We start from the raw sequence: 26444 nt of genomic DNA, 5'->3' as shown, positions 1-26444 counted from the left end.
TCCTTTGGGGATTTTCTCTGAGGCAAGATAGTTTTCCCTTTTCTATCTCTAGGGGTAATTAGTCCTCCGGCTGTGTCGAGATGTCTAGGGAGCGCTAGGTACATTCCACGGCTACTTCTAGTTGCGGTGTTAAGTTCAGGGTCTGCGGTCAGTACAGGTACCACCTTCTCCAGAGTACGTCTCATGCTGCTCTTAGGCCACCAGGTCATAACAGTACAACTGGCCAACAATGAGTTAACCGCATCTCAGAAGAAGGGAAGGAAAGTGCTGAGCCATTTTTTTTCTGTAGTCTGTTGTGTTTTTTTTTTCTTCCCTCTTTACCTCTGGGTGGCTCAGGAGTTCGGCGCTGGTATGGATGTTCAGGGATTGGCTTCTCGTGTGGATCAACTTGCTGCTAGAGTACAGGGTATTTCCGATTATATCGTTCAGACTCCGGTTTTAGAGCCTAGAATTCCAACTCCTGATTTGTTTTTTGGGGATAGGTCCAAATTTTTGAGCTTTAAAAATAACTGTAAACTGTTTTTTGCTCTGAAACCCCGTTCCTCTGGTGATCCCATCCAGCAGGTAAAAATTGTTATATCTCTGCTGCGTGGTGACCCCCAGGATTGGGCATTTGCCCTGGAACCTGGGAATCTGGCGTTGCTTAATGTAGACACCTTTTTTCAGGCGCTTGGGTTATTGTTAGTGTTGAGCATTCCGATACCGCAAGTATCGGGTATCGGCCGATATTTGCTGTATCGGAATTCCGATACCGAGATCCGATACTTTTGTGGTATCGGGTATCGGTATCGAAACAACATTAATGTGTAAAATAAAGAATTAAAATAAAAAATATTGCTATACTCACCTCTCCGACGCAGCCTGGACCTCACCGAGGGAACCGGCAGCGTTGTTTGCTTAAAATGCGTGCTTTTCCTTCCTTCCGTGACGTCACGGCTTCTGATTGGTCGCGTGCCGCCCCGCGACCAATCACAGCAAGCCGTGACATAATTTTCAGGTCCTTCTAGGCATTCAGTATTTTAAAATTACGTTCTGGCTTTGTGATTGGTCGCGTCGCGGTCACATGGGCGACGCGACCAATCACAAGCCGTGACGTCACGGGAGGCAGGAGACGCGCGCATTTTAATATGCGTGCGTGTCCAGCCTCCCGTGACATCATGGCTTGTGATTGGTCGCGTCGCCCATGTGGCCGCGACGCAACCAATCACAGCAAGCCGTGACGTAATTTCAGGTCCTTCAGTATTTTAAAATTACGTTCCGGCTTTGTGATTGGTCGCGTCGCGGTCACATGGGCGACGCGACCAATCACAAGCCGTGACGTCACAGGAGGCTGGACACGCGCGCATTTTAAAATGCGCGCCTCCTGCCTCCCGTGACGTCACGGCTTGTGATTGGTCGCGTCGCCCATGTGACCGCGACGCGACCAATCACAAAGCCGGAACGTAATTTTAAAATACTGAATGCCTAGAAGGACCTGAAAATTACGTCACGGCTTGCTGTGATTGGTCGTGTCGCGGCCACATGGGCGGCACGCGACCAATCAGAAGCCGTGACGTCACGGAAGGAAGGAAAAGCGCGCATTTTAAGCAAACAACGCTGCCGGTTCCCTCGGTGAGGTCCAGGCTGCGTCGGAGAGGTGAGTATAGCAATATTTTTTATTTTAATTCTTTATTTTACACATTAATATGGTTCCCAGGGCCTGAAGGAGAGTTTCCTCTCCTTCAGACCCTGGGAACCATCAGGGATACCGTCCGATGCTTGAGTCCCATTGACTTGTATTGGTATCGGGTATCGGTATCGGATTGGATCCGATACTTTGCCGGTATCGGCCGATACTTTTCGATACCGATACTTTCAAATATCGGACGGTATCGCTCAACAATAGTTATTGTATGACGAACCTAATTCAGTGGATCATGCTGAGAAGACCTTGTTGGCCCTGTCTCAGGGTCAAGAAGCGGCAGAATCATATTGCCAGAAGTTTAGAAAATGGTCTGTACTGACTAAATGGAATGAGGATGCCTTGGCGGCAATCTTCAGAAAGGGTCTTTCTGAATCCGTTAAAGATGTTATGGTGGGGTTCCCCACGCCTGCTGGTCTGAGTGATTCTATGTCTCGGGCCATTCAGATTGATCGGCGCTTGCGCGAGCGCAGAGTTGTGCACACTATGGCATTGTCTTCCGAGCGGAGTCCTGAGCCTATGCAGTGTGATAGGATTGTGTCTAGAGCTGAACGACAAGGATTCAGATGTCAGAATAGGTTGTGTTTTTACTGCGGCGATTCTGCTCATGTTATTTCTGATTGCCCTAAGTGTACCAAGAGAATCGCTTGTTCTGTTACCATCAGTACTGTACAACCTAAATTTCTGTTATCTGTGACCCTGATCTGCTCATTATCGTCATTTTCTGTCATGGCATTTGTGGATTCAGGCGCCGCTCTAAACTTAATGGACTTAGAATTTGCCAGACGTTGTGGTTTCCCCTTGAAGCCTTTGCAGAGTCCTATTCCTTTGAGGGGCATTGATGCTGCACCGTTGGCTAAAAATAAACCTCCGTTTTGGACACAGCTGACCATGTGCATGGCGCCAGCCCATCAGGAAGATTGTCATTTTCTGGTGTTGCATAATTTGCATGATGCTATTGTGCTGGGTTTCCCATGGTTACAGGTGCATAATCCGGTATTAGATTGGAAATCTATGTCTGTGACTAGTTGGGGTTGTCAGGAGGTTCATGGTGACGTTCCTTTGATGTCAATTGCCTCCTCCCCCTCTTCTGAAATTCCTGAGTTTTTGTCAGATTTCCAGGATGTATTCAATGAGCCCAACTCCAGTTCCCTTCCACCGCATAGGGACTGTGATTGTGCTATTGACTTGATTCCAGGCTGTAAGTTCCCTAAGGGCCGACTTTTCAACCTGTCTGTGCCAGAACATACCGCCATGCGGAGCTATGTTAAGGAGTCCTTGGAGAAGGGGCATATTTGGCCATCTTCTTCACCATTGGGAGCAGGTTTTTTTTTGTTGCCAAAAAAGATGGCTCCTTGAGACCCTGTATTGATTATCGCCTCTTGAATAAGATCACGGTCAAATTCCAATACCCTTTGCCTTTGCTTTCTGATCTGTTTGCTAGGATTAAGGGGGCTAGTTGGTTTACTAAGATTGACCTTCGAGGGGCATATAATCTTGTTCGTATTAAGCAGGGTGACAAATGGAAAACTGCGTTTAATACGCCCGAAGGCCATTTTGAGTACCTTGTGATGCCATTCGGACTCTCTAATGCTCCATCTGTGTTTCAGTCCTTCATGCATGATATATTTCGGAATTATCTTGATAAATTCATGATTGTATATTTGGATGATATTTTGATTTTTTCAGATGACTGGGAGTCTCATGTGAAACAAGTCAGGATGGTATTTCAGATCCTTCGTGATAATGCCTTGTTTGTGAAGGGGTCTAAGTGCCTCTTTGGAGTACAGAAGATTTCTTTTTTGGGCTTCATTTTTTCTCCCTCATCTATAGAAATGGATGCGGTTAAGGTTCAGGCCATTCATGATTGGATCCAGCCCACATCCGTGAAGAGCCTTCAGAAATTTTTGGGCTTTGCTAATTTTTATCGCCGTTTCATTGCCAACTTCTCCAGTGTGGTTAAACCCCTGACTGATTTGACGAAGAAAGGCGCTGATGTGACAAATTGGTCCTCTGCGGCTGTTTCTGCCTTTCAGGAGCTTAAACGCCAATTTACTTCTGCCCCTGTGTTGCGTCAGCCGGATGTTTCTCTTCTTTTTCAGGTTGAGGTTGACGCTTCTGAGATTGGGGCAGGGGCCGTTTTGTCTCAGAGGAATTCTGATGGTTCCTTGATGAAACCGTGTGCCTTCTTTTCTCGAAAGTTTTCACCTGCGGAACGCAATTATGATGTCGGCAATCGTGAGTTGTTGGCTATGAAGTGGGCATTTGAGGAGTGGCGACATTGGCTTGAGGGGGCCAAGCACCGTATTGTGGTCTTGACTGATCATAAGAATCTGATTTATCTTGAGTCTGCCAAACGGCTGAATCCTAGACAGGCCCGATGGTCCCTGTTTATCTCCCCTTTTGATTTTGTGGTCTCGTGTCTTCCGGGTTCTAAGAACGTTAAGGCTGATGCCCTCTCTAGGAGCTTTTTGCCTGATTCTCCTGGGGTTCTTGAGCCGGACGGTATTCTGAAGGAAGGGGTGATTCTTTCTGCCATCTCCCCTGATTTATGGCGGGTTCTTCAGGAATTTCAGGCTGATAAACCTGACCGCTGTCCAGTGGGGAAATTGTTTGCTCCTGACAGGTGGACTAGTAAAGTGATTTTGGAGGTTCATTGTTCTGTGTTAGCTGGTCATCCTGGGATTTTTGGTACCAGAGATTTGGTTGGTAGGTCCTTTTGGTGGCCTTCTTTGTCACGGGATGTGCGTTCTTTTGTGCAGTCCTGTGGGACGTGTGCACGGGCCAAGCCTTGCTGTTCCCGCGCTAGTGGGTTGCTTTTGCCTTTGCCGGTCCCTGAGAGGCCTTTGACGCATATTTCTATGGATTTTATTTCGGATCTTCCGGTTTCCCAGAGGATGTCAGTTATCTGGGTGGTTTGTGACCGGTTTTCTAAGATGGTTCCTTTGCCTAAGTTGCCTTCCTCTTCTGATTTGGTTCCGTTGTTTTTTCAGCATGTGGTTCGTTTGCATGGCATTCCGGAAAATATTGTGTCCGATAGAGGTTCCCAGTTTGTTTCTAGGTTTTGGCGGGCCTTTTGTGCTAGGCTGGGCATTGATTTGTCTTTTTCTTCCGCATTTCATCCTCAGACAAATGGCCAAACCGAGCGAACTAATCAGACTTTGGAAACTTATTTGAGATGCTTTGTGTCTGCTGATCAGGATGATTGGGTGGCTTTCTTGCCATTGTTACATAGTTACATAGTTACATAGTTATTGAGGTTGAAGGAAGACTTTAAGTCCATCTAGTTCAACCCATAGCCTAACCTAACATGCCCTAACATGTTGATCCAGAGGAAGGCAAAAAAACCCCATGTGGCAAAGAGTAACTCCACCATGGGGAAAAAAATTCCTTCCCGACTCCACATACGGCAATCAGACTAGTTCCCTGGATCAACGCCTTATCAAGGAATCTAGTGTATATACCCTGTAATATTATACTTTTCCAGAAAGGTATCCAGTCCCCTCTTAAATTTAATTAATGAATCACTCATTACAACATCATACGGCAGAGAGTTCCATAGTCTCACTGCTCTTACAGTAAAGAATCCGCGTCTGTTATTATGCTTAAACCTTCTTTCCTCCAGACGTAGAGGATGCCCCCTTGTCCCTGTCTCAGGTCTATGATCAAAAAGATCATCAGAAAGGTCTTTGTACTGTCCCCTCATATATTAATACATTAAAATAAGATCACCCCTTAGTCTTCGTTTTTCCAAACTAAATAGCCCCAAGTGTAATAACCTATCTTGGTATTGCAGACCCCCCAGTCCTCTAATAACCTTGGTCGCTCTTCTCTGCACCCGCTCTAGTTCAGCTATGTCTTTCTTATACACCGGAGACCAGAACTGTGCACAGTATTCTAAGTGTGGTCGAACTAGTGACTTGTATAGAGGTAAAATTATGTTCTCCTCATGAGCATCTATGCCTCTTTTAATACATCCCATTATTTTATTTGCCTTTGTAGCAGCTGCCTGACACTGGCCACTGAATATGAGTCTGTCATCCACCCATACACCCAGGTCTTTTTCATTGATGGTTTTGCCCAGAGTTTTAGAATTAAGCACATAGTTATACATCTTATTACTTCTACCCAAGTGCATGACCTTACATTTATCCCCATTAAAGCTCATTTGCCATTTATCAGCCCAAGCTTCTAGTTTACATAAATCATCCTGTAATATAAAATTGTCCTCCCCTGTATTGATTACCCTACAGAGTTTAGTGTCATCTGCAAATATTGAAATTCTACTCTGAATGCCCCCTACAGGGTCATTAATAAATATGTTAAAAAGAAGAGGGCCCAATACTGACCCCTGTGGTACCCCACTGCTAACCGCGACCCAGTCCGAGTGTGCTCCATTAATAACCACCCTTTGTTTCCTATCCCTGAGCCAGCTCTCAACCCACTTACACATATTTTCCCCTATCCCCATTACTCTCATTTTATGTATCAACCTTTTGTGTGGCACCGTATCAAAAGCTTTGGAAAAGTCCATATACACTACGTCCACTGTGGCCATTGCCATTGGCCGAGTTTGCCCTTAATAATCGGGCTAGTTCTGCTACCTTGGTTTTACCCTTCTTTTGTAACTCTGGTTTTCATCCTCGTTTTTCTTCGGGGCAGGTTGAGCCTTCTGATTGTCCTGGGGTGGACTCTGTGGTTGACAGGTTGCAGCAAATTTGGGCTCATGTTGTTGACAATTTGGTGTTGTCTCAGGAGGGGGCTCAGCATTTTGCTAACCCTCATCGGTGTGTTGGTTCCCGGCTTCGGGTTGGGGATTTGGTCTGGTTGTCTTCCCGTCATGTCCCTATGAAGGTTTCTTCCCCTAAGTTTAAGCCTCGGTTTATTGGCCCTGATAGGATTTCTGAGATTACACTGGTCAACAGCATTTTTGGTGCCAAAGATATTTCATCGAATTTAGGGTATTTTTGGGGTGCTGATTCTGAATATGTCATCAGTTTTGCCAGATTGGCTCAAGTTTTTGAGATTTTTGGTATCTTATTTATAGCACTTGTTGGTAAATGCGACGCATCATCTCATTAATTTCTTTGGATTAGTACTTGAACTGAGCAGTTCTCAATATAGTTTTGTGTTAATTAGTGTTCTAAAAGTTTGTTCATAGCTTGATTTTTGCACTAACTTTATGTTGTTGTCTGTTTTCCAGTGAAAAGCATGAACTCATCAAGAAGAAATTGTCTTAACGATCCAGACTCATTCTGTTACATTTGTGGTGAATACACACTGCCAAAACATAGAAGAAACATAACAGACTTCGTAAAAAAAGTGTATTTTGCCTATTTTGGGGTTATGCTTGGGGACCAAGACAAGTTTTGGGCACCACACATAGTGTGCAAAGCATGTATCGAATTATTACGAAAATGGAGCAAAGGACAAAGAAAAAGCTTCAAATTTGGTGTTCCAATGGTGTGGAGAGAGCCAAAAAATCATCATGATGACTGTTATTTATGGTAAACACAGGTACAGGCACATCTTCACAATGAGGGACAGGCCTTCTTGCAGATTCCATGTTACTCCCATTTTCGTTTCTTATGCTTATTGAATCCTTGCACTTGCACTGCACAGAAATAACAGTCATCATGATGATTTTTTGGCTCTCTCCACACCATTGGAACACCAAATTTGAAGCTTTTTCTTTGTCCTTTGCTCCATTTTCGTAATAATTCGATACATGCTTTGCACACTATGTGTGGTGCCCAAAACTTGTCTTGGTCCCCAAGCATAACCCCAAAATAGGCAAAATACACTTTTTTTACGAAGTCTGTTATGTTTCTTCTATGTTTTGGCAGTGTGTATTCACCACAAATGTAACAGAATGAGTCTGGATCGTTAAGACAACTTCTTCTTGATGAGTTCATGCTTTTCACTGGAAAACAGACAACAACATAAAGTTAGTGCAAAAATCAAGCTATGAACAAACTTTTAGAACACTAATTAACACAAGACTATATTGAGAACTGCTCAGTTCAAGTACTAATCCAAAGAAATTAATGAGATGATGCGTCGCATTTACCAACAAGTGCTATAAATAAGATACCAAAAATGTCAAAAACTTGAGCCAATCTGGCAAAACTGATAGCATATTCAGAATCAGCACCCCAAAAATACCCCAAATTCATTAAAATATTTTGGACACCAGAAAAAAAAAATTTTTTTGTTGACCTGTGTTATCAATCCAGTGTCTTTTCGTTTGGCCCTTCCAGCCTCTTTTTCCATCCATAATGTTTTTCATAGATCTTTGTTGCGGAAATATGTGGTGCCCGTTGTTCCCTCTGTTGATCCTCCTGCCCCGGTGTTGATTGATGGGGAGTTGGAGTATGTGGTTGAGAAGATTTTGGATTCTCATTTTTTGAGGCGGAAGCTTCAGTATCTTGTCAAATGGAAGGGTTATGGCCAGGAGGATAATTCTTGGGTTGTTGCCTCCGATGTTCATGCTGATGATTTGGTTCATGCCTTTCATTTGGCTCGTCCAGATTGGCCTGGGGGCTCTGGTGAGGGTTCAGTGACCCCTCCTCAAGGGGGGGTACTGTTGTGAATTCTGCTCTTGGGCTCCCTCCAGTGGTTGTCAGTGGTAGCGCTGCTGTCTCTGAATCGCAGCATTTATCAGGTGTGTTCACTTTTTGCAATTTTGACTGGGCTATTTAGTCTTGCTTCACCCTTTAGTCAGTGCCAGTTGTCCATTGTTCCTGGAGGATTCACATCCCTGCCTGGTCTCTTCTGCTTTGCAGTTCATTTCAACAAAGATAAGTTCTGGCCTTGATTTTTGCTGTCCACATGCTGTGGCCTTATTGTTCAGTTCTTTTCCATGTTTTTGTCTTGTCCAGCTTGGTCTGTATAAGGATTTGTTTAGCCAAGCTGGTATCTCTGGAGATGCAGATATACCCTCCATATCTTTAGTTAGCTGTGGAGATTTTGTATTTTCTGTGGTGGATATTTTCTAGTGTTTTAATACTGACCGCATAGTACTCTGTCCTATCCTTTCTATTTAGCTAGAAGTGGCCTTCTTTGCTAAATTCTCATTTCAGTCTGTGTATGTTTCTCCCTCTCCTCTCACAGTCAATATTTGTGGGGGGCTGTCTATCCTTTGGGGATTTTCTCTGAGGCAAGATAGTTTTCCCTTTTCTATCTCTAGGGGTAATTAGTCCTCTGGCTGTGTCGATATGTCTAGGGAGCGCTAGGTACATTCCACGGCTACTTCTAGTTGTGGTGTTAAGTTCAGGGTCTGCGGTCAGTACAGGTACCACCTTCTCCAGAGTACGTCTCATGCTGCTCTTAGGCCACCAGATCATAACAGAAACCATAGGGCCCAATTCATCTAGAAGATGTTCACGCCAGTCTTGATGAGGGGGCATGCTGGAGTGAGATGGTCATGATTCCTGAAGAGGTGCACACCTCTTCATGGATCAAAACCATCAGATGGGTGGCATGTGCCTCCTTGTACAAATCACCACAATTTCTTCTCCATTTTCAGATGGAGAAAGACTTCTGGTGTAGCAATCGCTGCCGCTCATCATGAATTTGACGAGCAGAGGTTCCCACACCCCTGTCCCTCCCAATCACCTTCAATTTTGTCAAAGATGCTAGAATCTGGAGTGAGAATTCCAAAAGGTAAAACGTTTTGTGACTTTTCAGAGCTTTTACATCAGAATTTTGGCATGAAAGCTTTGATGCTTCCGGCCCATGATTTTTAAAAACAGACTTTACTTATGGACCATCAGTGTGCTGTGCATGATTTTCACAGACACATATATTTGCATTGATACTTTTCTTCTGCGATACCAGAAAACAATGGACATGTCTCCATGATTTTTACATGGACACATGGTCCATAATAACACATGGACATGTGAACAACTACTATGACTATACTGAGTTTCTGGTCTATCTATGAAAAACATGGATAGAACATGTAAGGTAACAGAGACATCTGAATAAGGTCTTATGCAGCAATCGCATCCTATTGATAAGTGTGGCACACATAAAATTAGCATACATAAATTATTGGTTGACTTAAAATGGTTATTTTACCTCAATTTACTTATGTAGCACATAATTCCTGGCTTTTTCTGATGTAGTAAAGCTATTTGACCTACATTGTCAGAGCAATGTTTGATTCAGCTTGAAAGATGACAACAACTGAACCTAAAGTCTGCTCACAGAAAATGTAACTTGTTATTGTATGACCATGTTGACAGAAGACATAAAGGTGAAAATACTGTAGAAAATAGGAAATAATTGCTGGAAATAATTTATGTATTCTTTTTTTGTATTGGTTAGTTTTCCATAACTGACACAACATTTCTTTTTGGTTGTCATATTCCACTACATTGATTTTTTCCAAGAACAGTTCATTTTATGTTTTTCTCACTTTGTCTGTTGCAGTAAGTGCTAATTTTAAGAAATTAGCATCTTGTTCATAACTTGAAGGTAAAATAATAATGAAGAAAACATGATATTGAAAATATTTCCTAAGGAGATATGCTTAAATAACTACAAGATTTTACCTGTCAGTGGATAAACTCAATATAATTTTAGGAAGATATTTTGTGTCTTGTTAAACCGTAAAGCACTTAATTATGAACGCTCAAGAAGCAAATAACTAGTAGGTCAGAAAGTTACACACTGGAATTGGGGTTATTTCTCAGGTCATGACAAGAGACAGATACAAAATGAAAACTTGTCAGAAAGAATATTAACAAGATATTAATCTGATTTACTTTAGAAAATTGAAAGTGTATAAAGATAATATGAGAAAGATGCTGAAAGAAAATTTCTACATTATGTACACAAATATAGAAAGAGCCCACTTGGTCCAACTATGATCTATTGAATATTTTGGACTGCATTTTCTTAGATTGTGAGGTAAGGCAGCATAATAATTTTCAACTGTAATGTATTATTTTCTCTTTTAATGGTGTATTCAGTGAAAGAATAAAATATCTTAAAGAAACACTAAACCCAGGATTATAATAAAAAGGAAATAAAGTCGTCCTCTAGAGATACTGTATTTTTATTATTATTATTATTATTATTATTATTATTTATTTATATAGCACCATTAATTCCATGGTGCTGTACATGTGAAAAGCGTTTACATACAGGGTTATAGATATCGTTAATAGTAAACAAATTTACAATGACAGACTGGTACAGAGGGGAGAGGACCCTTTCCTTGCGGACTTACATTCTTCGGGAATATTTTTAGGACTATAAGACTCACCGGACCATAAGATGCACCAGGTTTTAGAGGATGAAATTAGAAAAACAAATTAAAGCAAAAAATGTGGTTAATTCTGTACTAATATCCCCTGTCCTGTTATATATGGTCCTCTCATCCCCATCCTGGTATGCATGGCCCCCTCATCCCTATCCTGGTATGGATGCCCCTCTCATCCCTATCCTGGTATGCATGGCCACCTCATTCCTATACTAGTATGTATGGCCCCCTCATCCCTACCCTGGTTTGCATGGCCCCCTCATCCCTATACTAGTATGCATGGCCCCCTCATCCGCATCTTGGTATGCATGACCCCCTCATCCCTATCTTGTTATGCATGGCCCCCTCATCCCTATCCTGGTATGCATGGCCCTCTCCTTCCTATACTGGTATGCATGGCCCACTCATCTGTATCCTTTTATGCATGACCCCTTCATCCCTATCTTGGTATGCATAGCCCTCTCATCCCTATACTAGTATGCATGACCCCCTCATCTGTACCCTTTTATGCATGATCCCTTCATCCCTATCTTGGTATGCATGACCCCCTCATCCCTATCTTGTTATGCATGGCCCCCTCATCCCTATCCTGGTATGCATGGCCCTCTCATCACCATACTAGTATGCATGGCTCCCTCATCTGTATCGTTTTATGCATGACCCCCTCATCCCTATCCTGGTATGCATGGCCCCTTCATTCCTATCCTGGTATGCATGGCCCATACCTACCCTAGTGTGCATGGGCTCCTCATCCCTATCCTGGTGTACATAGGTTCCTCATCTATATCCTGGTATGCATGACCTCCATCCCCATCCTGATATGCATGGCGCAATCGTTACCCTGGTATGCATGGCCACCTCATCCCTATCCTGGTATTCATGGCCCCATCATTCCTATCCTGGCATACATAGCCTCCATCACCATCCTGGTAGGCATGCCTCCCTTATCCCTATCCCGGTAGGCATGGTCCCACTCATTCCTAACCTGGTATGCATGGCCTCCTCAACCCTATCTTGGTATGCATGGCCTCTTCCCTATCTTAGTATACATGTCCCCATCATTCCCATCCTGGTATGGATAGCCCTCATCCCCATCCTGATAAGCATGGCCACATTATCCCTATCCTGGTATGTATGGCTCCATCATCCCTGTTCTGGTATGCATAGCCCTCTTATCCATCCTGGTATGCATGGCCCCCTCATCCCTATCCAGGTAGGCATGGTTCATCTAATCCCTATCCCAGTATGTTTTGCCTCCTCAACCCTGTCATGTTATGCATGGCTGTTGTGAATTCCATTCTGGAGCTCCCTCCTGTGGTTGCTAATGGTATTTTTGTGAGTTCTGCCCTTGGGCTCCCTCTGGTGGTTTCGAGTGGAACTGCTGCTCCTTTGGGTAGCTGTGGCAGCTGCCTTCACTAATCGCCTTGCCTGGGTTTGTTATTTAAACCTGCTCTGGGCTTTAGTTCATGCCAGCTGTCAATGTCCTTGGCTTGGATTTGGTTCTCTCCTTGGATTTCTCATATGGCCTGTCCTTGTCAGCAAAAGATAAGCTTTTGCTAGTCCTTGTTTGTCCATGTGCTTGGACTCTATTGCTCTGCAAATATGTCTCTTTTTGTCCAGCTTGTCACTATGTCATATTCAGGCTAGCTGGAAGCTCTGGGGAAGCAGATTTGCCCCTCCACACCGTGAGTTGGTGTGGAGTTCATTTTTGTAAACTCTGCGTGGATTTTGTAGTTTTTAATACTGACCGCACAGTATCCTTTTCTCTCTGTCTATCAAGTTTAGTATTGGCCTCCTTTGCTGAAATCTGATTTCATTTCTGTGTACGTCATTTCCCTCTTCACTCACAGCCAATATTTGTGGGGGGCTATCTTTCCTTTTGGGGTTTTCTCTGAGGCAAGATAGCTTTCTATTTCCTTCTTTAGGGGTAGTTAGTTCTTAGGCTGTGAAGAGGTGTCTAGGGAGAGTTAGGAACATCCCACGGCTATTACTAGTGTTGTTGTTAGGATTAGGGACTGTGGTCAGTAGAGATACCACCTTCTCAGAGCTCGTCCCATGTTGCGTTTTAGCCACCAGGTCATATCAGTGTGGCCTCTTAACCACCAGGTCATAACACATGGCATCCTCTTCCCTATCCTGGCATGCATGGCCCTATCATCTCCATTCTGGTTTGCATAGCCCTATCCCCATCCTAGTATGAATGGCCCCCTATCCTTGTATGCATGGCCTTCTCAACCCTATCTTGGTATGTATGGCCTCCTCATCCCTATCCTGGTATGCATGGCCACCATCCATATCCTGGTATGCTTGTTTCCTCATCCCTATCCTGGCAGAGATGGTCTCCATCCTTATCCTGGTATACATGGCCACTTCATCCCTATCCTGGTATGCATGGCCCCCTCATCCATAGCCTGGTATGCATGGTCCCCTCATCCCTACACTGGTAAGCGTGGCCTTTTCATCCTTATCCTGGTATGCATGGTCCCCATTTCCATCCTGGTATGCATGGCCCCCATCCCTATCATGGTATGCATGGCCTTCTCATCCTTATCCAGGTAGGGATGGTCCCTTTCTTCTCTCTCCTGGCACACTTGGCCCAATCATCCCCATTCCGGTGTAACAGGCCAAAGTAACCCCGTCCCAGATTAACCCCGGGTATAATTTGGCCTAGGCCAGAGTATACCCCGGGGTATAAACTGGCCTAGGCCAAACTATACCCAGGCATAAAATGGCCTAGGCCAAACTATACCCCGGGGTGTAAAATAGCCTAGGCCAAACTATACCCCTCCAGGCCACATTATACCCCCCAGGGTTAAAGTGGCCTAGGCTACATTTAACCCTGGGTATATTTTGGCCTAGGCCAAACTATACCTAAGGATGTAAAACAGCCTAGGCCAAACTATAACAGGCCACACTATACCCTCAGGCCAGACTATAGCCTTTTACTGGTTGCTATGGGATTTTACATGGCCACTTTATCCTAGCAACGCCCTGGATACGGTTGGAAAAGGGGTTTATCTACCTTGGGGGGCACCCTCACAGCACTGCGGGGAAGCCGGGGAACCCTTTTACTGGTTGCTATGGGATTTTACATGACCAATTTATCCTAGCAACGCCTTGTATACGCTTGGAAAAGGGGTTAATCTACCTTGGAGGACACCCTCACAGCACTGCGGGGTGGGTGGGGATCCCTTTTACTGGTTGCTATGGGATTTTACATGGCCACTTTATCCTAGCAACGCCCTGGATACGGTTGGAAAAGGGGTTTATCTACCTTGGGGGCACCCTCACAGCACTGCGGGGAAGCCGGGGAACCCTTTTACTGGTTGCTATGGGATTTTACATGACCAATTTATCCTAGCAACGCCTTGTATACGCTTGGAAAAGGGGTTAATCTACCTTGGAGGACACCCTCACAGCACTGCGGGGTGGGTGGGGATCCCTTTTACTGGTTGCTATGGGATTTTACATGGCCACTTTATCCTAGCAACGCCCTGGATACGGTTGGAAAAGGGGTTTATCTACCTTGGGGGCACCCTCACAGCACTGCGGGGAAGCCGGGGAACCCTTTTACTGGTTGCTATGGGATTTTACATGACCAATTTATCCTAGCAACGCCTTGTATACGCTTGGAAAAGGGGTTAATCTACCTTGGAGGACACCCTCACAGCACTGCGGGGTGGGTGGGGATCCCTTTTACTGGTTGCTATGGGATTTTACATGGCCACTTTATCCTAGCAACGCCCTGGATACGGTTGGAAAAGGGGTTTATCTACCTTGGGGGCACCCTCACAGCACTGCGGGGAAGCCGGGGAACCCTTTTACTGGTTGCTATGGGATTTTACATGACCAATTTATCCTAGCAACGCCTTGTATACGCTTGGAAAAGGGGTTAATCTACCTTGGAGGACACCCTCACAGCACTGCGGGGTGGGTGGGGATCCCTTTTACTGGTTGCTATGGGATTTTACATGGCCACTTTATCCTAGCAACGCCCTGGATACGGTTGGAAAAGGGGTTTATCTACCTTGGGGGCACCCTCACAGCACTGCGGGGAAGCCGGGGAACCCTTTTACTGGTTGCTATGGGATTTTACATGACCAATTTATCCTAGCAACGCCTTGTATACGCTTGGAAAAGGGGTTAATCTACCTTGGAGGACACCCTCACAGCACTGCGGGGTGGGTGGGGATCCCTTTTACTGGTTGCTATGGGATTTTACATGGCCACTTTATCCTAGCAACGCCCTGGATACGGTTGGAAAAGGGGTTTATCTACCTTGGGGGCACCCTCACAGCACTGCGGGGAAGCCGGGGAACCCTTTTACTGGTTGCTATGGGATTTTACATGGCCACTTTATCCTAGCAACGCCTTGGATACGCTTGGAAAAGGGGCTTATCTACCTTGGGGGCACTGTCGCAGCATTGCATGGAGGCTGGGGAACTCTTTTCCTGGTTGCTAAGCGATTTCAAATGATCAATCTAAGGTACTTACACCATGTAAAACCCTATAGCAAGCAGGGTGCCCCCAAGGTAGATAAACCCCTTTTCCAAGCATATACAAGGCATTGCTAGGATAAAGTGGTCATGTAAAATCCCATAGCAACCAGTAAAAGGGTTCCTCGGTGTAACAGGCCAAAGTAACCCTGTCCCAGATTAACCCCGGGTATAATTTGGTCTATGCCAGAGTATACCCGGGCATAAACTGGCCTAGGCCAAACTATACCCCGGGGTGTAAAATAGCCTAGGCCAAACTATACCCCTCCAGGCCAGATTATGTAACTAATCTGGGGTTAAAGTTGCCTAGCCCAATTTATACCTCTCAGCTCATATTATACCCCAATGAAATCATTTGCATTGAGTGATATACACAAGAATTACTTAATGCTTCAACATTTTATTGAGAAACCAAACTGACAATTCTTAAAGAGTACCTCCCACTATACAAAACTTTTGCCCATGGCAAAAGTAGTTGTAAAGGGGGGTATTTGTAATGCATATGCATTACAAATACCCCCCCATTTTATAGTTACCTTAGGGGGGCTGCCCGATTACCCCCCCTCGCTAACCGCCGCTGCCCGTCTCCTGGTAGACGGGGTCCCCCTCCTGCCGCTAGGTGGCGCTGCCTCTCCATGCGCCGACGTCACAGCCAGGCGCCATAGAGGAGAGCGGCACCTGGCTAGTGCCGTTGGAGCTTGTAGAAGCAGAGCCAGCACCACCTAGCGGTGGGAGGGGGGGCAATAATTTCTCATTAGCTATAAGTCACTTATCATGCAATGCAATTATCTGGGGCAACAAATCGCCCAACAGTCATTCTGTGTATTATGACATTTAGTCTAGCATGTCCTTGCTACCAAATTAACGTTTAAAGCTAAACACTGATAACAACATTGAAATGATCGTGCTTATTTTCAAGATACAGTGCATGTTCAGTTGTTGACTGCAGATTGAAGCTTGCAGGATATGTCAACCAATCCATGGAGTCACCGACGTTTGTGTAGATTATTATGTCGCAACTCAACAGATTCGCCGTGGTCATGATCTCTGCATCAGTTGCCCAGACTCCATCACGAGAGATTCCAGAGATGTTCACATATTCATTCACATTTTGGTTCAAGTAGTCCTGTAGTTTTTTTGTCAAGTCAGTTTTCATATGGTGGATGACTTTATCTCTGAGAAGGGAATGGTTGTCCTCTGTTCCTGTCAAGATGTAGCTGATGGCCCGGAAGAAGCAGTTTCCATCACCTTTGGTTTTATATGTACGCCGTGGTTGTTCAAGGTCTCGTCTGCATCCACAGTATACAACCTTACTAAACGTAAGGCCAAGAGTGGTGCTAAGATACTTCCTTCTTGAACTTGGTAGTAGGTTGAAAGCCTTAGTTTGCTTATTTTTCTGTGTGGCAGAGTCACTGGAATAATCATCATCGGATGGTGGAGAAGCCTCTTTATCCTGGTAAATCTTTAGGTTGCTGGTGTGGTATGTGTTGCTTAATATCTTGCCAGTTTTGTTGTTCTTAAGTTTTACTCGTCCCTTGGTCAAGGATTCCACAACTAAATAAGGTCCAATCCAGCGTGGTTCCATCTTTGAACCTATGCGTTGAATACGGCGCTGATTCTTGATATAAACTATGGTACCAGCAGTGATTTCTTTGTTGCTTTTGTGTCGGCGATCAAAGGCACACTTCTGGTGTTCTTGAGCAGAGTGGATGTTGGTACTGACGTCTGAGTGCAGCTTTTTAAGAATGCTTGACAGTGTATTTAGCACATCAGGGGTGGCATGATCTGAAATGGGCATGGGATCCACCGTATCATCTTTTGAGGGATTAAGGTCCATGGGAAGCTTGGCCTTCCGTCCATACATGACCTCAAATGGAGTAACCTTGGTTGAAGCATGCACAGATGTGTGATAGGCAAACAGAACACCAGGGATGAATTGATCCCAGTTGTTTCCTTGGTCATTGACAAGCTTACTAAGAGCTTCTTTAAGTGTCCGATTATCACGTTCCCGCTGGCCATTTGTTTGTGGGTGGTATGCAGATGAAATACGGTGATCTGTTTGAAAATGTTCCATCAGGTTGTCAATGATCGAGTTTACAAACTCTCGTCCCTGGTCGCTAATCAGAGTCTCCATACAGCCAAGGCGACAGATAACGGAGTACAAAAAATTTGCCACTGACTTGGCTCTCTTATCTGGGACAGCTGTTGCTTCAGTCCATTTGGAGAAATGATCAGTGGCAGCAACTATATATTTGTTGCCATTTGATGTTTCCTGAAGAGGGCCAATCATATCAATCCCAACTAAGCTCCATACTTTTCCAGGCACTGATATACTGTTGAGTGGTGGAGCTTCCTTTGTGATTTTGGGATTTATAACAAAACATTTTTGACAGGCTTTCACATACTGGTGAACGTCATTTTTCATTCCCTTCCAGTAAAACCGGTCAGAGATTTTGGCTAAAGTTTTATCTCTGCCAAAATGGCCCCCAGATATTGGGTTGTCATGACAGGCCTTCAGGATATTTGGCAGTCGACTTTTAGTAAGAACCTCCTTTTCCCTATGATAAACAATTCCTCCTTGGGCTCGATATGGCTTTGCTGTTTGTCTAAACTGGGACTTGGCATTTGCACGTTTCTCAGGAGGTAGATCGTAGGTATACTGAGGGTACCTTTGTTCTGTTGCAGTGTAGAATCTCAAAAGCTGGTCATACAATTGATCTTCCATGGTTGTCAAAATTGGAAAAGATTTGGTGTCATAGAGAGCAGAGAGGTGTCATAGAGAACATACAAAACAAGTTATCATTAACTATGCACTGACAGGACAGCGCCATCTACTGTCAGTTCAGATCTGCACACTTTTCAACAAATAAGCAATAGGGTGAGAAAAACAGTGAAGTGATAACATTATGGCCTAGAGAAATACTATAAAAACTATTTTATACCCCCTGGTATAAAGTTTATCCCCCGGGGGTATACTATGGCCTAAGTCAGCTTTTGAATTTTTGTGCTGTTTCCTTCCTCAGTAAAAGGGTTCCCCGGCTTCCCCGCAGTGCTGCGAGGGTGCCCCCATGGTAGATAAACCCATTTTTTAAGCGTATCCAAGGCGTTGCTAGGATAGAATGGCCATGTAAAATCCCATAGCAACCAGTAAAAGGGTTCCCCACCCACCCCGCAGTGCTGTGAGGGTGCCCCCAAGGTAGATTAACCCCTTTTCCAAGCGTATACAAGGCGTTGCTAGGATAAATTGGTCATGTAAAATCCCATAGCAACCAGTAAAAGGGTTCCCCGGCTTCCCCACAGTGCTGCAAGGGTGCCCCCAAGGTAGATAAACCCCTTTTCCAAGCGTATACAAGCCGTTGCTAGGATAAAGTGGTCATGTAAAATCCCATAGCAACCACCTAAGGGGTTAACCACCTATCCTTAAGTGCTGCGAGAGTGCCCCCAAGGTAGATAAACCCCTTTTTCAAGCGTATTCAAGGCGTTGCTAGGATAGAGTGATCATGTAAAATCCCATAGCAACCAGTAAAAGGTTTCCCCACCCACCCGCAGTGCTGCAATGGTGCCCCCAAGATAGATAAACCCCTTTTCCAAGCGTATCCAAGGTGTTGCTAGGATAGAGTGATCATGCTATATCCCATAGCAACCAGTAAAGGGGTTCCCCACCCACCCCTCAGTGCTCGTCAGTGCCCCCTAGGTATACAAAGCCCTTTTCCAAGCATATCCAAGGCGCCAAGACAACGAGCTGGCACGAGCAGGGCTGAAGATTTCATGTCACATGTGACTATAGGGAGGGGGTGGGGCTTAGAAAGGGAGATCCCTGGCGTCACCAGAGGTGGAGGAGCTTGAAAAGGAGCAGTGCCCGATGGGAGGGGGAGCTGTGACCTAGAAGAATGAGCAGCTTTCCCTCAGCTTACCCTGGGGGGTATAATCTGGCCTGGAGGGGTATACTTTGGCCTAGGCTATTTTATACCCCGGGGTATAGTTTGGCCTAGGCCAAAGTATACCCGGGGTATAATCTAGCCTAGGCCACTTTAACCCCGGGTATAGTCTGGCCTGGGGGTATAATCTGGCCTGTTACACCGGTATGCATAGCCTCCATTCCCTATCCTGGTAGGCATGGTCCCCCTTATCCCTATCCTGGCATGCAGGGCCCCATCTCCATCCTGATATGTATGGCCCCATCATCCCTATCCTGGTATGATTGGCCCCCATCCCCAGCCTGGTATGTCTGGCCCCCATCAGAAAAACATGAAAAAACAAAAAGCATTATACTTACCTTACTGCGCTCCCTTGCAGCTTCCTGTTCCAATACTGCTTTCTGCTTGTCAGCAATACATGTCAGTGATGTCATACACTGCTTACAAGCCGAGGACAGCTGCCGCAATACTCACTGCTCTCTACGACGGGACTATGTGCGTGGAGAGCAGAGAGCATTTCAATAATCTTTAATAACAGACACGCTGTGAGCCGCAGCTGCCGGGTTTTTGCATATCCTTGCTACTAAAAGGAATGAATATCCACTGCATTCCACACCTATGGGAGTGGCAAGCAGTGAATAATCATTAATTTAAGTTGCAGAGAGAAGCGAAAGCCCGGCAGCTGCAGGAACAGCGAATAACAGCATGTCTGCTATTAAAGAGAAATGAATATTCACTGTTTTCCACTCCCATGGGCGTGGAATCCAGTGAATACTCATTTATCTTCAGCAGCGGGCACAGGAGTTACCCGCACTCACCGACTCCTGCCTCCTGTGACCTGCTGCACTGCCGATTTTGCTCCCCCACCTTCAAATGGAGAAACAGAGCTGTGAGTCAGAGTACATCTGGACTATAATACCCCCCTCCCCATTTTCTTCCTCATTTTTGGAGGAAAAAAGTGCATCATACAGTCCAAAAAATACAGTAATTGTATCAATTCAAGGAATATAGAATAAGCTTTGGATTTTAGTAAAAACATCAACATTTGCAGAATCAGAATTTTTAATAAATCAATTTGTGCAAATCCAGGAAATGGCTGCAAGCAATAAAAAATTATATTTGCCTAGCTATGGCCATCACTAGTGTTGAGCATTCCGATGCTGCAAGTATCGGGTATCGGCCGATACTTGCTGTATCGGAATTCCGATACCGGGATTCCGATACTCTTGTGGTATCGGGTATCGGGTATCGGAACAACATTAATGTTAAAATGTGTAAAATAGAGAATTAAAATAAAAAATATCGCTATACTCACCTGTCCGACGCAGCCGGGACCTCAGCGCAGGAACCGGCAGCGTTGTTTGTTTAAAATTCCCGCTTTTACATGGTTACGCGAAGTCCCGGCTTGTGATTGGTCAGGGCGGCCATGTTGCCGGGCCGCGGACCAATCACAGCAAGCCGTGACGAAATTACGTCACGGCTTGCTGTGATTGGTCCGCGTCCCGGCAACATGGCCGCCATTAACCAATCACAAGCCGTGACGTCACGGGAGGCTGGAAACGCGCTCATTTTAAAAAGGGCGCGTGTCCAACCTCCCGTGACGTCACGGCTTGTGATTGGTTGCGTCGCGGTCAACCAATCACAAGCCGGGAGGCTGGACACGCGCCCATTTCAAAATGAGCGCGTCCAGCCTCCCGGCTTGTGATTGGTTGATCGCGGCGCAACCAATCACAAGCCGTGACGTCACGGGAGGCTGGACACGCGCCCATTTCAAAATGAGCGCGTCCAGCCTCCCGTGACGTCACGGCTTGTGATTGGTTGCGCCGCGATCAACCAATCACAAGCCGGGAGGCTGGACGCGCTCATTTTGAAATGGGCGCGTGTCCAGCCTCCCGTGACGTCACGGCTTGTGATTGGTTGCGCCGCGATCAACCAATCACAAGCCGGGAGGCTGGACGCGCTCATTTTGAAATGGGCGCGTGTCCAGCCTCCCATGACGTCCCGGCTTGTGATTGGTCAGGGCGGCCATATTGCCGGGACGCGGACCAATCACAGCAAGCCGTGACGTAATTTCGTCACGGCTTGCTGTGATTGGTCCGCGTCCCGGCAACATGGCCGACCTGACCAATCACAAGCCGGGAATTCACGTAACCAAGTAATAGCGCGATTTTTAAACAAACAACGCTGCCGGTTCCCTCGCTGAAGTCCCGGCTGCGTCGGACAGGTGAGTATAGCGATATTTTTTATTTTAATTCTTTCTTTTACACATTTATATGGTTCCCAGGGCCTGAAGGAGAGTTTCCTCTCCTTCAGACCCTGGGAACCATCAGGGATACCGTCCGATACATGAGTCCCATTGACTTGTATTGGTATCGGGTATCGGTATCGGATTGGATTCCGATACTGTGACGGTATCGGCCGATACTTTCCGATACCGATACTTTCAAGTATCGGACGGTATCGCTCAACACTAGCCATCACCTATTCCATCAAGCAGCAAATTTCAGTCGGATTCTGGCCTTGGTCATTTTTGACTCCCCTGATCCTGACTTTGCCTTCAGCAGAATGAAGGTTCATGAGGTCTTGTAAAGCAGGAGATGCCAGAAGAGAAAATCTGACTGATGGGCTCGCTCATACCATCGCATTTATTGGACAAGTGCAATCCAATTTTTTAGCGAATAGCACTCGGACCAATGTTATGTGGCAGTGCTGAATATTATTTTTTTTACTGACTGAATCTGTCTGTAAAGGAAATTGCAGCATGCTGCAATTTCACTCCAAAATCAAGAGTCACTCACCCATTAAAGTCTAAAGTTTCCATGGACTCACATCATGAAAAAGATGGAGAAATTTTGTTCTCCATCTATTCCTCTCCTGAGCTACAATTCTCTCATCTGAGAGAAACAGATCCCACTGAGCTGACACTCTGAGCAAACTCAGATCATCGATTAATCGGACTGTCATTACCATAATAAATCCAATTCTCTAGCATGAGAGAATCTACGGTTGTGTGAGCGAGTCTTGAAGACGAGACTAGAACATGGCTGTGCAGCGCTACAGCCAGGGTGAGGTGAGTACAAATACTTAAATTTTTTGTTTATTATGCTTTGAGATTTGGTAAAACTATAAAGCAAAATAAAGCATACATAATTTGCATAGAATAAATGGAATGCAAATCAAATTTCCCTGTCTCCTTTGATCAAATCTACCAAATTTGAATTTCAGCAGACTTCATCACTACTGTTGTCTTCAATGTTTGTTAGTCTGAAAACATTTTTTGCATGATCATAAAACATTTAGTCAAGTAGAAATCCTATAGCGAAAAAATGGGGTAGGCTCCTAATCATGTCTTCTACATCAGCAAAACCAGTCAGCATGAATTTCATACATTTTTAAAATCTTTTTATGTTCATTCATTTTTTACAGTATTTTTTTCTGATATTCTTTTCATGTAAGGAAATGTATATAAAAAAATCTGACAAAAACACAATGCCGATAGCATGCTGTGCTTTAAAAAACTGCAAAAACTGTAAACTTGCACAAGTTAATAAAAATGACAGAAAAATGCACTGTTGTAGAGTGTTTCATATGTCCCTTATAATTTATCAGCCAAAACGTGACCACAGCAGTTTTATCCATCCCTTTCCTGGAAACTAAAAGGCCTGTCTCATTAAACCTAATTTTTGCTATTTTATTATTCCAATGTTCTTTTTTGTGTGCATAAAAACACACTGTTTTACAGTACCAGAATTTCTAAAATCACTCAGTGCATTTTTTCTTTTCAATTTTTGAGCTTTGATACGTTTTATTAAAATTGCAGCATTTCAATTCTTTCTGCAGTTTTTCTGTTTTTTTTTCATTCAATTGATTTAACCCCTTTATAACATGACGCATAAGTACGTCATAGGTCCTCACCCTCACTTTGATGCATGCTCCAGCACTAAGCCAGCACCTTTTCCGGCACATGACATCTCATCTGATCAGCTGTCATGTGCCCCTAGCAGCCACGGATCCACCCGCGACAGTTAACATGTTAAATGCCATGGTCAATCTCTGACAGCGGCATTTAACATGAGCGCGTCAGAAATTCATCAGAAACCAAGCCCATGGGTGACTGTCACATGATTGCAGGACGTCGATGGGATGGCATGACAACCCGGGGTCTGCAGGAGACCCACGTGCTTGTCATTGCGCTGCCCTGTGTGGCCAGCATTTTAAGCAATAATGATTTCTACAACACGTAGCAGGGCTGAAGCCCTGCTATGTCTAGCATAAGCAATCTTCAAGTCTCCTAAGGAGACTATTGAAGCAAGTGAAAAGTGTAAAAATGCTTAAATCGCCCCCCTTCTGTCCCATTCAAAAAAAGACAATAACAAATACACATATTTGGCATAGTTGTATTCAAAAATGCTCAATCCATCAAAATCCAATCTGTAAGGCTAGTTTCACACTAGCGTTTTCCTGAGCTGCGGAGGGCTGCGGACTTCCTCCGGGAAGCCCCACCCATGGCTGCACCTCCGCCACTCAGCTCCACCTACGTCCGCATGCGGCCTGCGTACCTGTCTTTAACTTTATAGAAAAAATCAGAACAGCATCATATTGCCACAAATATAGTGCAAAGCTTTCCAAACCAATGGTCCAATGGTTTCAATCATAGAAGAAAAAAAGGAAAACAGCACACACAAAAAATAGAAAAAATTGGGCTTTTAATGCCTGTACGGCCATGCCCACTTTTTTCTATTTTTTGTGTGTGCTGTTTTCCTTTTTTTCTTCTATCTTTAACATTAGGTACGCAGGTCATGCACATGTATGCGGATGCCTCCGCATGCATCGTTTTGACGATGCAGATTAAAAAAGAAATTCCAACAAGCTGCTTTCGACGCGGGTCGCCGCATCGTCAAAATGACTCACAAACGCTCACATGGCCATATTGATGGAAAAATTTAAAAGCTATAGTCTGGAAAAAGGGGAGCAAAAAATGAAAACACAAAAGCGGAAAACCCCATGGTGGTGACGGGGTTAATAAAAAAATGCACTCGAGAATTCATAAAAAAAGTGCATAATATGCCAACACTATGTTTTTTTTTATTTTGATAAAAAATGCTAGTAAAATGCTGCAAATATTCAATGTGTGAACATATTCTCATACTGTAGATTTGAAGATTTTAGCGCAGAATGCTCAAAATTAAGCACCAACAATCTGTAATTCACAATCTGTAAAGCAGATATCTGTATTTTGACAGGGTTAATGCTAGATATTTTATAAAAAGTTTTACTCCAACTTAATCTTTAGGCATGATGTAAAAAGGTTCATAAGCTTTCAAAATATAAAAAGACTAACATGAGTATTTGTATACAATATGTGAGTTTTGTCCTTAAATATACAATTATCTGCAATAATTGAGTGCAGAAATCTCATGTGGATAGCTGAGAAAAGATGCCAACTGCAGATTTTCATACTGATTTACTGATGTTGGCTCTACATAACTATTATTATTATACCATATGTAGGAAAATATACCTGAGTGATAAACACTTTAGCATCAAAATCATTTCTATAGAAAAATGTACCATGAATTATAGTGTATATTTTAGTTCAGAACATTTTTTTACCCACTCTTGGTTTTGGCTTACAAATATTGATGCAAAACCTGCAAGAAACAAAATGAGCAAAAACCCTGCTGTAACTAAATAAGTAAAAGCAAAAGTGCATTTAAATAACACAGAGTTCTTAGCAATACTGTTGTTAATCAAAAGAGCATAAAAGCCATCCCACCATTGACCCATTGACAAGGTGACTCTGATAGGGACAGACCTACATTGACTAATATTAAAAATCTTACCATGTGTCAAAGTTGACCTCAGTGTTTGAATAATGGCAGATAAAAATGACCGAGTCCCAACCAGTGGACACCAGTCTGGGGAAGCCTTTAAATGTAATTTTCAGCTCAGGAAAGGGAGGCCAAACCCCGGCTTGCACAGAATGCAAAAATACAGAGAGAACCACAAAAATTGAGCTTGGTTGGAGTTGGTACACATTCAGCACATACAGTTGAGCTCAAAAGTTTACATACCCCAGCAGAATTTTTGCTTTCTTGGCCTTTATTCAGAGAATATGAATGACAACACCAAAACTTTTTCTCCACTCATGGTTAGTGGTTGGGTGAAGCCATTTAATGTCAAACTATTGTGTTTTCTCTTTTTAAATCATAATTAGTGATGAGTGAGTATACTCATTTCTCGAGATTTCCCAAGCATGCTCAGGTGGTCTCCAAGTATTTTGGCATGTTCGGAGATTTAGTTTATGTCAACACAGCTGCATGATTTGCGGCTGCTAGACAGCATGCATACATATGGGGATTGCCTGTTTGTTAGGGAATCCCCACATGTATTCAGGCTGTCTAGCAGTTGCAAATCATGCAGCTGCATTGACACAAACTAAATTTCCAAGCATGCCAAAATACTCGGAGACTACCCAAGCAGGCTTGGGAAATTTCGAATAACGAGTATACTCGCTCATCACTAATCATAATGACAACCCAAAACATCAAAGTGACCCTGATCAAAAGTTCACATACCTCATTTCTTAATGCCGTGTATTACCTCTCTAACATCAATGACAGCTTGAAGTCTTTTGTGGTAGTTGTGGATGAGGTTCTTTATTTTCTCAGATGGTAAAGCTGCCCCCTCTTCTTGGCAAAAAATCTCCAGTTCCTCTAAATTCCTGGACTGTCTAGCATGAACTGCACGCTCGAGATATTCCCAGAGTAGCTCAATGATATTGAGGTCAGGAGACTGAGATGGCCATTCCAGAACCTTCATTTTGTTCTGCTGTAGCCAATGACAGGTCGACTTGGCCTTGTGTTTTGGATGGTTATCATGTTGGAACTTCCAAGTATATCCGATGCGCAGCATCTGGGCTGATGATTACAAATTTGCCTCCAGTATTTGCTGATAACTTGTTGCTTTCATCTTTACTTCAACTGTTACCAAGTTTCTTGTGCCTTTGTAGCTCACACATCCCCAAAACATCAGTGATCCACCTCCGTGCTTAACAGTATGAATGGGGTTCGTTT

Source organism: Ranitomeya variabilis, chromosome 1 (genome assembly GCF_051348905.1).
Source record: "Ranitomeya variabilis isolate aRanVar5 chromosome 1, aRanVar5.hap1, whole genome shotgun sequence".
NCBI classification, from domain to species: Eukaryota; Metazoa; Chordata; class Amphibia; order Anura; family Dendrobatidae; genus Ranitomeya; species Ranitomeya variabilis.
The sequence above is the reverse complement of the archived record's forward strand: the minus strand, read 5'-3'. Positions refer to the sequence as shown.